The sequence below is a fragment of the Strix aluco genome, chromosome 2 (genome assembly GCF_031877795.1).
Source record: "Strix aluco isolate bStrAlu1 chromosome 2, bStrAlu1.hap1, whole genome shotgun sequence".
Lineage (NCBI taxonomy): Eukaryota > Metazoa > Chordata > Aves > Strigiformes > Strigidae > Strix > Strix aluco.
The window spans coordinates 110,220,037-110,231,040 of record NC_133932.1 but is presented as its reverse complement, the minus strand read 5'-3'; positions in this window follow the sequence as shown (position 1 = coordinate 110,231,040).

The window sequence follows — 11,004 nt, the reverse complement described above, 5'->3', positions numbered from 1 at the left end:
CTCTCTTGAAATCCAGTCCTTCTGGAAGGCAAATTATTAGCAGTGTTCTGACTTGAACTGGCAATTTTTTTGTTAAAGGCTATTTTGAAGAGGTTCTCAGACTCATATATTTCTTAATATAATAGTTTTAGCTGCTCTAGGTATTATATCTTCATGTGATACATTTCTGGTAAGGTTTGTTCTACAAGGCTTCCTGAAATGTTTGGAGGTAAACAGAACTGGCCAGAAATATATTTGTAATGAACCAATGTTGAAGTTGGTGCTCTTGTAATTGTTTTGATCTAGAATAATCAAGCCAAAGTTCTAAACAATCCCCAGTCCCCAGTACCCACAGGTCTGGTGTAAGAAGTGGTTTGTGCACAAGTGAACAACATTAATTTCATAAGCAACTGAGCAGGAACTCTCCATTACATGCCCTCCAGCCCCACAAGGGACATATGGATCTCAATCAGTGACTGCTCCTTTAGATATCTTCAAATTGCACACAGCCAGGGTACATTTGGTACAGGGAATGAAAGCATGTCAGGTCAGATGTAAACACCTTGAGCCACCTGCAGTGTAGATGGAGGCATCTTCTTTGATCTACCAACCCACTCCCATGGTGCTAAGTTATTTGCTAAGGTAGATAAAGCTGATCTACAGCCACTGACAAACAGGGCCTATATTTTAAAAGTAAAATTGGTTATGAACTACAATAAAATAGTAATTTAAAATGATAAATCCACTATCCACATGAATCCTTAAATAGCAGCTGAATATCTTATGAAAGGTGTCCTCAGGCTCTTGGGTTTGGTGATGCTTTTTACAAACTTTAAATATTATAAAAATCCCAAGTCCTTTTTCTGCAGCAATGTCTGTGTGATTTTGGAGAAAAAGGCAGACTAAACGCTTATAGACAGCTCTAGGTAAGAGTGTAGGTTACAGAGGATACTGAAAACATAAGGAAAGGACACGTTCAAGTGTGCTTTGAATGTATTCCATTTAGTGAGTAATTTTTAAATCCTCATAGAGAGTGGGTTTCAAAATGTAACATGTAGTCCTCTGCTAATTACAGTTTGAAGATATTTGGCTGCACTCCCTCCCGATTAGATTTTTGGCGATCATTTCTAGCTCAGGAAATGATTTAATGCCACTTGCTGGTTCTGCTGTAGTATTTAAAGCCCTAATTGAACAATACTGTTTCTATTAAGTGAAGGTTGATGCTTTTCAGAAAACAGAGAAAATCATATGCTAAAGTGTGCTCTGGTCCTCCCAGGACACATGGGGGACAAGATCTTTCAGGGCAGCTCTCATAGTGCACCGTGTTACCCGCTTTGACGTGTGTGCAGGAGAGGCTGCATGGCCAAGGCACCATGGTTACTCTCATCCCATCTCCAGATGTATCTCAGGGCCCACAGCCATGAGTGGAAATGAACGCAAGGCACAGGCAACTTGTACTGAAACTCCAGGCAGTGCTGCTGCATCCCAAGAGATGTCAAGTCATGTGCTCCACGACAGCCCTCTCATATCTGCTGCTCCAGGCTGCACCCTTGGAACAAAACACACTCTTTACCATCAAGATGGAACATAAAGATGATATTCACTGTGAACTGTATTCACCGTGTAATATATATATTTAATCTGAATATAACATCTCCTTTTTAGCACAGGTGGATTTAGAGACCACTACATAGTTCCCCAAACAAACAGCTCTATGCCTGTGTAAGCACTGTAGTGTTTATTCACTAGCAGATCAGTCCTGATGTGTTCTTTGCTCTTTTCCCTTCTGCTCAGAGAGTTTCTGTCAGTAGCATCCAACACCTTTTGTTCTCCCATCAATACCAGAAAACTTTATGATGGCTTGTTACAGTTCCAACACTTTTATCCAGAGCAGAGTTACTATCAAAACTTGAAAGTAAATTAAGAAAAAATTTTGATTGACTTGAACCAGTGGAACTAGAGAAATATTGGAGGGTGGGAATAGCAGGGACAAAGAGTTAGTACAATGTTTTGTGTTGTTTCTCTGGTAACAGTTGTAAGATAAAATGGTCATACTAACTCTTAGCCTGATATGTTGAAATATATTTTGGAAAAAGGAAAAAAATCTGCAACCTTCTGTAAGTTGTTTTTATGCATTTTCCCAATAATAAGGTAAGGTCTGACAATATGGATAACAAAAAAAAATTACAGGAACAAAGACAGCTGAAGTAATGAGTGACTGACCTACACAAGAGATTGTTCAAGTCCTGTGCAAAGGCCAAGATAAATTTGTGCATGCCTGGACTGCATTCAGCAGTAAGACATGTACATAAGGTCACACAGGTAAGTAAGACAATGCATAGAAAAGTTTTATGTAAGTTAATTTAAATTGTTCCCATCCCATTTTTCACCCTTTTTTTTTTTTTTGTCTAGATGGCATTACTAGTGATTCAGTTCAAGAAACCACTGATTAGGAAAGGCAAACCCAGAAAAATCAGTGGCAAACAATTTTCAATTCCTTTTTTTTGGCTGGTCATTAACAGAAGGTAAAACTAATCATGCCTCTGCTTTTCTCCACAGTCTTCAAGACTCTGTATTTTAGGAGCTCTTCCTGAAAATAATACCACTAAAATAACGTAAGTTTTAATTATATCCATCATTTTGGTGATTACATACCCAGAATTAATTCAAAAAAGCAAACTGCTTTAAAACAGGCTAAACTATTCTGGATCATAAAAGATCAAGATCATAAAATCTAATCCATCATCTAATCCACCATTTTTGTTGCTTTATTTGTCCTTATACAGGTTGTGAGTTTTACCAATTTGTTTGGTACTGAAAATTCATTAAGTTATGAATGACCTAGCAAGTATGAAGTTCTGGCTTATCAATACCTTGCAAGCAACCTACCATATCTGTTGTACTGAAATTGTGATAGTCATTATTCAATATACAAAATGTAAAGATGGTCAGCTAAATCTCATGGCACTGCTTGCGATCTCCAGTCAAAAATGTAATCATAAAAAACTACTTCCAGACAAACTGAATTTTTAGTACTAAAAAGAGACATTTCATTTTCATGATTAAAAGAAGTTCATATGGGCCAAATATTCACTTGCCATTACCAAGTATATAAACAGTCTCCATCTATTCTAAAGCCGTGGCTGAATTTTGGAAAATGTAGTATCAAAACCAGACATAGTCCAAAGCAAAGGTCTTCAGGTCTGGATGTATTTCTTATTGTCTTTCAGAGAAATTCTTTCCAGACTTATAAGGGCTGGATCTTTTTCCTTTCTTCACTTCTATGTACTTTGTTCATATTTTTTTTGGTATGAGTTTCCAAAATGTTAATATGTTTTAGTGTGAAATGACTGAGAGATAATAAAATTTATATGTTTTCCAGCTTTTACAGGGTCAGGCGTTTGGAAAATAGCTAGCCAGTGCATCAAATTCAGGTAATCAGATCACTGTCAGGCCACAACAACAAGATTTGTCTCCTGGTTTTTTCTCTTGTTTGTTGTAGATTGTTAGCATTTATATATTTAGATTGCCATGCATTTTTGTGAAAGATGTAAAAGAAAATTTATCTGTTTGAACAGGCACAAAATCTCAAGGTTCTGGAATTAGAAATACAAATACTTTTGGGACATCTTGTAAATCATATTTTTTTGTAATAGGTCTACAGTTCCATATGTTTTCTGTGGTTTTGTCCAGTTGAGTTTCACATTTTGCAAGTGTCAAAAATTCTGCCTCCTCTACCAAGAACTAAGAAGAATCCAAGTCCAGTGAGACCTGGCTATTACCTTTCTCTTTTCCTTCAGTTTTAAATGCATCATCTGAACAGCTGTTCTGCTTGTATTCCCCCTCATCCCTCTGAAGCAAATAGGAAACTCAGAAACAAAACTCCTGCAAAAATGAAGAGAACTTCCTACACTCCATATGAGACAGGAATCCTAGCCTAGTGAAGGACTTCTCAAAGTCGGAAACAAAAGCACAGGGACAGGCACAACTGAGATTTCTCTCCTCCTTTCTTTAACGTTAATCATGTTTCCCCTTTCCTACAGCCCCTCAAAAAGTTTCTCCTCTCTTCACTTAACTAGCATACATGTCCATCATATCATCCTTGTGACCTGAAAAATTGTCTTCATCTCCTTCTCCCTGCACAATCAGACATCTGAAAGAGATAAATGGGACAGATCAAGAGTGACTATTGTGTGTTTTTAGAGAAACTGCTCAAAGATCTAAGGTTAAAAAAGAATTGAACTTGCAACTGAAAGAGTGGGAGTAAGATGAATACAGAGCCAATTAAAGCCTGCACAAAAAGGATAAGAACATCAAAAAGCATCTTTCTCCTCAAACTAACATTTGATGCAATGATGCTCATTTTCAAACCAGTGCACAAACATTAATTATTCCTCACAATACACCAGTGAGATAAGCAAGAATCAGTTAATGCTAGTCAATAAAGTAATAAGAGAGACTTTTCTTTTACACATGTATTAGGACAAAAGGTCATAGTGAGGGAATATGCTGGAATTAAGGATGTTTATTCACAAATAAAGGCTTCAGTGAAACTAGTGATGATTATAACAGCACCAGGATGCTGAATTCTAGTCACTAGCAACTGAGTATCTAATCGGAGCCAGTCAGCCCAGCCTCCCTTAAAAGACCTTGGAAAAAAGTAGTGACTTACAACTGTGGTTTACCCCACTTGGATTTCTATATTAGAGCAATTTTGGAGATGTCATAACTCTTTTTGGCTATGAGAAGGGCCCAGCTGAGACTAGGGATTTGGTCTTGTCTTCTGCATTATTAAATAAGGAGACCATTCATTTGTATCTATCTGCTGTCTTTCTCCTCACACTGGAAGTTCTCTGGAAAAGGCTGTGGTTTATTATGTGTTTATTCAGTATATGTATTACAGCATAGCTTTTACCTATGCCTAGGGCTCCCAAGAGCTACTGCAATACAGATACATTTCCAAAAATATGATTTTCTTCAGAGAATAGTAATAACAAATCAGCTTTTCTGAATACGTGTGAAACGACAAATACTTTGAGGGAGAGGGGGAAAGAAAGTTGAATGTGGTAATAATACGGTTATGTGGTAGCATAATGGAATATAAGTGGTAACCTATATACTTTGGGGGTTACATGTGGTCCTTTTGCTGCAACTACCAAACAGCTTTGCCTTTTAAAGGGAATAAAAAGTCCTTTTTATAATAACTAAAGACATTATTACTACAAAAACAACAAACAAAAACCTAGTGAAATCCTGAAAACTGCCCAGATTGTGGTATTAATCCAGATTAATTATTGTTATTGTGATTTCTAATAATTCACATTGCTATCAACTGACTTTGCTGAAGGAGAGCATCTTGTATCAAGCAGTGTATTAAAGTCACAGGGTTACTACACTGTAGCTTTGAAATTTTCCAGGGAAAATTCAGACTGTCTCACTCTTTTTTACCCAGTATATTTGAATTCACTTAGACTATGGAATACCTTTGTGTGGTAGTTGAAATACATTGTTTAATTCTTTTGGATTAATCTATTTAAAATGTGGCATAATAATAGTACAGTGTATGACTGTCCAACAGCAATGTTTTTCATGCCTGTAGATTCTGTTCAGAATTGCTGGATACAATTGCAGTGAAGCTCAAGTGCATAATACAAAAAAATAGTTAATTTATGCATTTATGCCTTTCAGAAAAGAGCAAGCCAAGGCCCAGACTCTGAATATGTAATAAACCAAAATGAACATTTAAACCTAGAGTTTTCACTTTATATTCTCAGATAGTTTTTTTTTTCTGTTTTGTTACTTATTTATTGAAAACCTCTCCTGAACTCCCACCATTGATGAATCTGAATCATCAGCTTATAAATTGAGTCATTCCATTAATTTGGGCTTGATAATGTTCAGCCAAATCTACGGACAGTAAAACATATTTGTAGGCAAATTACCAGGAAAGAAATAAACAAGAAACTAGTAGACAAACCCTATTACTAATAACTATAATTAGGCACCCTGTGGTTATCTGAATTTTGTATATTTTCATCCCAGTTCAGTTTTTATTAGTGAAAGAATTGGTGTTACACCATTAGGAGAATGATCATTTTCTAACTGACTTCTTTGCTTCAAAAAGATTCTTGTTAAATCCTACCTTATTCAGGAAAGTTTTCCCACAATGTATGGAGACTAAGGATGACAATGAAAATGCAATGGAGAGTGGGAAAACTTGACTCTCAAAGAGATGTGACACTGCAGTTCAGCTCATCTGGACCATGTGAGAAGCTGCAGCTTTTGGTTCCAAGTTCAGACCTTAGCAGGCTTTAATCAGAAGTGACTTTGAGCCTTCCTATGAGCTGGACCCTGTGAAGGTTCTGTCTTGGCGGTCTCATCCTGTGCCAGCCCATCACATACCAGTCAGACTCTGGCTGGATGTGATGTTAAGTGTGTGTGCTGGAGGTTACTGAGCTGTACCCTAACAGCATCGTTCAGTGTGAAATGACATGCCTACATACAACAACAAACCTCAATACAGAAACAACCGAGAGCCCCAAACACTCAGGTAAGTCTGCATGGTCCAGAACAGTATTAATCGCAGGTTGTAGGTCAGGTTTTGGAACAGTGAAGCCACATCAACCTGATGCTGATCTCGAGTTCATGTGTTTCTCTTCCTGCAGGGCTCAGCATGCAGTCCCATGACAGCTAGTGCAAATCTAAACTTGTCCTGCCAGCCTTCCCAAATCTTCCTCCCATGTGTTCCTGACCCTCCCCTTCATCAGGCACTCATGCTCCTCTCTGCAATAAACTGCTCCATGGAACAACTCCAGTTGAAAACAAGTTACTTTTTTCATTTCTTCATGTTTTCTATAGGGTTTCTGTTTGGTCTGGATCAGTTCTCTGGGATGACTTACTGCATGGCCAATTTAGGCAAGAAGGCAAGAATGTGAGATTATAGGTGCTGCTGAGATGTAGCTAGTGATTACAGCCACACGGACTCCACTCAGCCTGTCATGGAAGTTTGTTGCAATAGAGCAGCTGGCTAGTAAATCCTGAGCTAGGGTACTCACAGGTGTCACTGGTGTCTTCCCATACAGCTGAGTCACAAAGTAGACACATGAAGAATTGACTTTCTTGTGAGCTTGCTATATAGATAAGTGACATAAGACAGTGAAAATAAAGGCTGCACCTGCATGTACTAGAGGAGGAGGTAAGGGGAGTGCAGTGATCATAACCGGTGAAACCTATTCACTAGACTGAGAATTTTCCAGCATAATTTTTCCAGTCTCCTGTCCTACAATGGTTATACCTTCAAAACCATGCCCTCCACTCAGTTTAGTAAATAAAGGGTTCTACACCCATATACTTTGTTAAGGAATGAAGGACTTCTTATCCCTTCATATAGCAATGAAAGGATGCACTTTTGGCATTCAGTTGAAGATGCCCAGAATCTGCACAATTTCAGGGCTTATCTCAAAAAAAGATGGACCAAATGAGTGAAAACATAGGATGTTATCTTCTCTTATATGTGAACATTCCCAGTTGGTAACTGGTCCACAGCATTACCCTGACTATTTATGTATTTACACCTCTCACTTGGAGGACTGTCACTGAAATCATTGCTATAATGTAGAAATCTTCATATCAGAAAGAAATTTGAGATAATTTAGACTCAGAACTAGTAACTCTTAAAAACATTCATCATTTACTACGGAAATATATGCATGTTTTCTATGCCATAGTGGAGATTAGGAGTATTACCAGTTGGGGGGTTTTCTCTCCTTATCTTTTGCTCTGGTATAACATCATGTTTATATATATGCTTCAGCACCTGTGCATTCCTGTGTTTTTATACATATGCCATAGCTAGTGTTCCACCTGAACTTTTTTCAAACTCTTAAGCACAATGTCTTTTAAAAGAATGAGGCAAGCTAAAACATTTGGTTTTAACTATGACTTGTGCCTTTTGCCTCCACTTCATTAACATGTATTTATCTTCTGTCATTAATGAAATCACTAATTACAATCTGTTGTAAGACCACACATTAAGGAACACTACTATTAAACTTCCTCAGGCCTGAAATTTCTTTCAAGCAACCTTTTGTCACACCCGCTTTAGTCAGCTTCTTATTCCTCTAAAAATTTCTTGTATAAAATCCACTCTTCTCCAATTACCTTTATAATTGCTTACACAGCACTGTATCAAATGCTTCTCTGGAGAGCTGTTAGCATGTGTCCTATCATCCATAGACTTAGTTGGAACCACAAAAAGATATAAAACAAGAATGCAAACTATTCACTCTATCAGTTTTAGGCAATGGGAAGAAAAAGAAACAGAAGGATACCATTTCTTAATAATGAAGATAAGATTTTTATCACCTACCCCTTCTCCCACATACCTATCTTCTGCACAGTTTAACAGTGATACTGACTGAAATAAAGCACTTTGACTCCCATAAAGTGGCAGTGGTATAACTAAGCAGTTACAAGTAAGATTTTAGTTGTTCCTATTCCTGACCTTGCATCTAGAAGCAGTAACTTGGTCTGCATATTTGTAACGATCCGCAACTTTACATCACTCTCACCAAATTACTTTTTCTCCTGGTGACAGGTAACATTGCCAGATTGAACTTCAGAAGCAAACACAGTACAAACTCTTTTCCTTATTCTCATCTGCAGTGAGGAGCTATGGTGTCCTCTTGCTGGGTATTTGTTGGTGTGTGTTGTTTGAAATATCAGTTTACAAATGCTGGATCTATGATCAAATTAGGATTATATAATGTTAGTATGAATAACACTAGGATGCTAATACTACTACGTGCAATGAAATAAGACCTAGAAATTTCCATAAACATCAATAAGTTCAGTGTGAGCAGGTTCTTTGGGGCGTAAGACTGCTAAGGTCTCTCTCCTCTACAGCTTGCCTTTTGATGACTTTTTATTCTTCACAGGCAACAAGGCAAGTCTTAGAATAAAGCAAATGTTTAAAGAGCTATTTGTGGCTTTTAAGATACATAAAATGGAAATACTTTCTGGGATGCTGTGAGATTACCAACAAATCCCATCTGTCCTCCCACATTCATCAGGCATACCAGGGAAATTTATCAAGAATGATTGTTAACACAATCCATTTTAATCTCACTATGATTCATTTTTAAGGTTATTTTCAAATATCTTCAGATACATTTATCAAGATGCTGAAAGTGTCGGAGAAGAAACAAGAACCTTTTTCTCATAACTGGAGTTTCATAGCTAAGTGAATGGTCTGAACTACATGTCTTAAACTTAATCACATTGCATTACTTTCTGAAAGGTAAAACATGTCAGAAAGAGAACTATTATAAACTGAATACATTCCATTATAGAGAAGAAGGGATGAAAAGAAGAAACAGTAATATGCTAAAGCTTGTGATCATATATTTTGGAAAATTTTTAGCCTATATGCTAATAAACCCACAAATCAGAAGAAATCGTCATAGATCTTACAATGTTTTTTGCCTTTTTTTTGTTAATAATTAGATTTTTGATGTGATATCTTTAATATCTTTACTTCAAAAACTTAAATTACTAAGAAGGCTTCTCCATCAGTTTTGAAGGATTAAGCCTGTAAAAGCAAACAAAAACTCCCCTCATAACTGTAGATTGTTTCCACATTCATACAGTTGTTAAACTCTCTCCCAAAATGAAACATTTGTTTTGATCCCTACATTTTAGACAATCAAATCAAAAATTACTTCTGATCATCGGTCTGTTTCTTCACAGCTTCCTTAGGACCTATTCTGCAAATTACAGTACAGGTAATTTTTCCCAATTTACACTTTGAGAATTAATGTACTGGCTTTAATGAAACACTCTGTCAAAATAACTTTTCCCAAACTACTTCAAAACAAATTATAAATGTAATATGATTTCATTTTGGTGCACCTTAAAACATAACATTTTCCTAATACAAATTTGACTCCAGGATCCATAAAGTAGCTGGCTATTGCCTCAAATTAGTCTTATTATCTTGTTTTCCTGATAAAGAAGTTACACTGTAGAGAAGTATGCAAAGCATGCATAAGCAACCAAGAGCAATCTCATCACTGCAAGAAAAAGAGTAAAAGAAAAAGCTGTTATTTCTCATCAACAGACCAAAAACTAGATTAGACAAAATGAGACATATGTCAATTAGCTGAGGAATGAGTTTTTTTCCCACCATTTGGCATCCACAGCATAATTACCAGAACATATTCTCAGAGCAAACCCAGGAATTTAGAGTAACTGAGATACTATTTTACATCCTAATTAGTCTTTTTGTACATCATTAAAATGGCTCTGAATTCAATCTGCTTGAACAACTGTATGCCTCAATACCGAAAAAGAAAATGGAAGTAATTATTATAAAGATTTCTTCTTCAGATCTCAAAAGGCAGCAGGTATTTTGGGCCAGTGTCTGGTAGCACATTCCTCAGACATCTATAGTCATGGCTATCTACAGTACTGGAACACTCTAGGACAGAATAATGTCTTTTTCCTGTCTTGTCATTTCACCCAGACATAATCTCAGCCCACATTTTTAAACAGCCTCTGCTGATTGTGAGTCAAACCCACTCAGAGTAATTTAGCCAAATTCCTCTAAACTGTACTCATTTATAACATAAACAAATCCAGCACCTGGCCTTATCACTAATAGAGTCCAAGAGATTTAATCAAAGGTGGACTTTCTTGGAAGCCAAATGAAGTAAATATTCTTTGTGCCCTACAGCCATGGAGATACCGTGCTGCACCGTGTGCCCTTTGCAGCTGCAGCTGCGTTCAGAGGTGGCAGAAGACTGGTGCCCACCTGTGGGAGTGTCAGCTCTGTGCAGCTGTGGGAGATTCAATATGGTAAGAGTCAAATCATGTGTTATTGGTAAATGATTAAGAGGCAAGTTGGCATTGGCCTGTCAGCCCTGCACAGCTGTGGGAGATTCAATACTTAAAGAGCCAAATCGACATCAGCTGATCAGCTTAGCTCAGCTAGAGAGCTTAGTTTGGGGAGCTTGGTGAAGAGCTCTG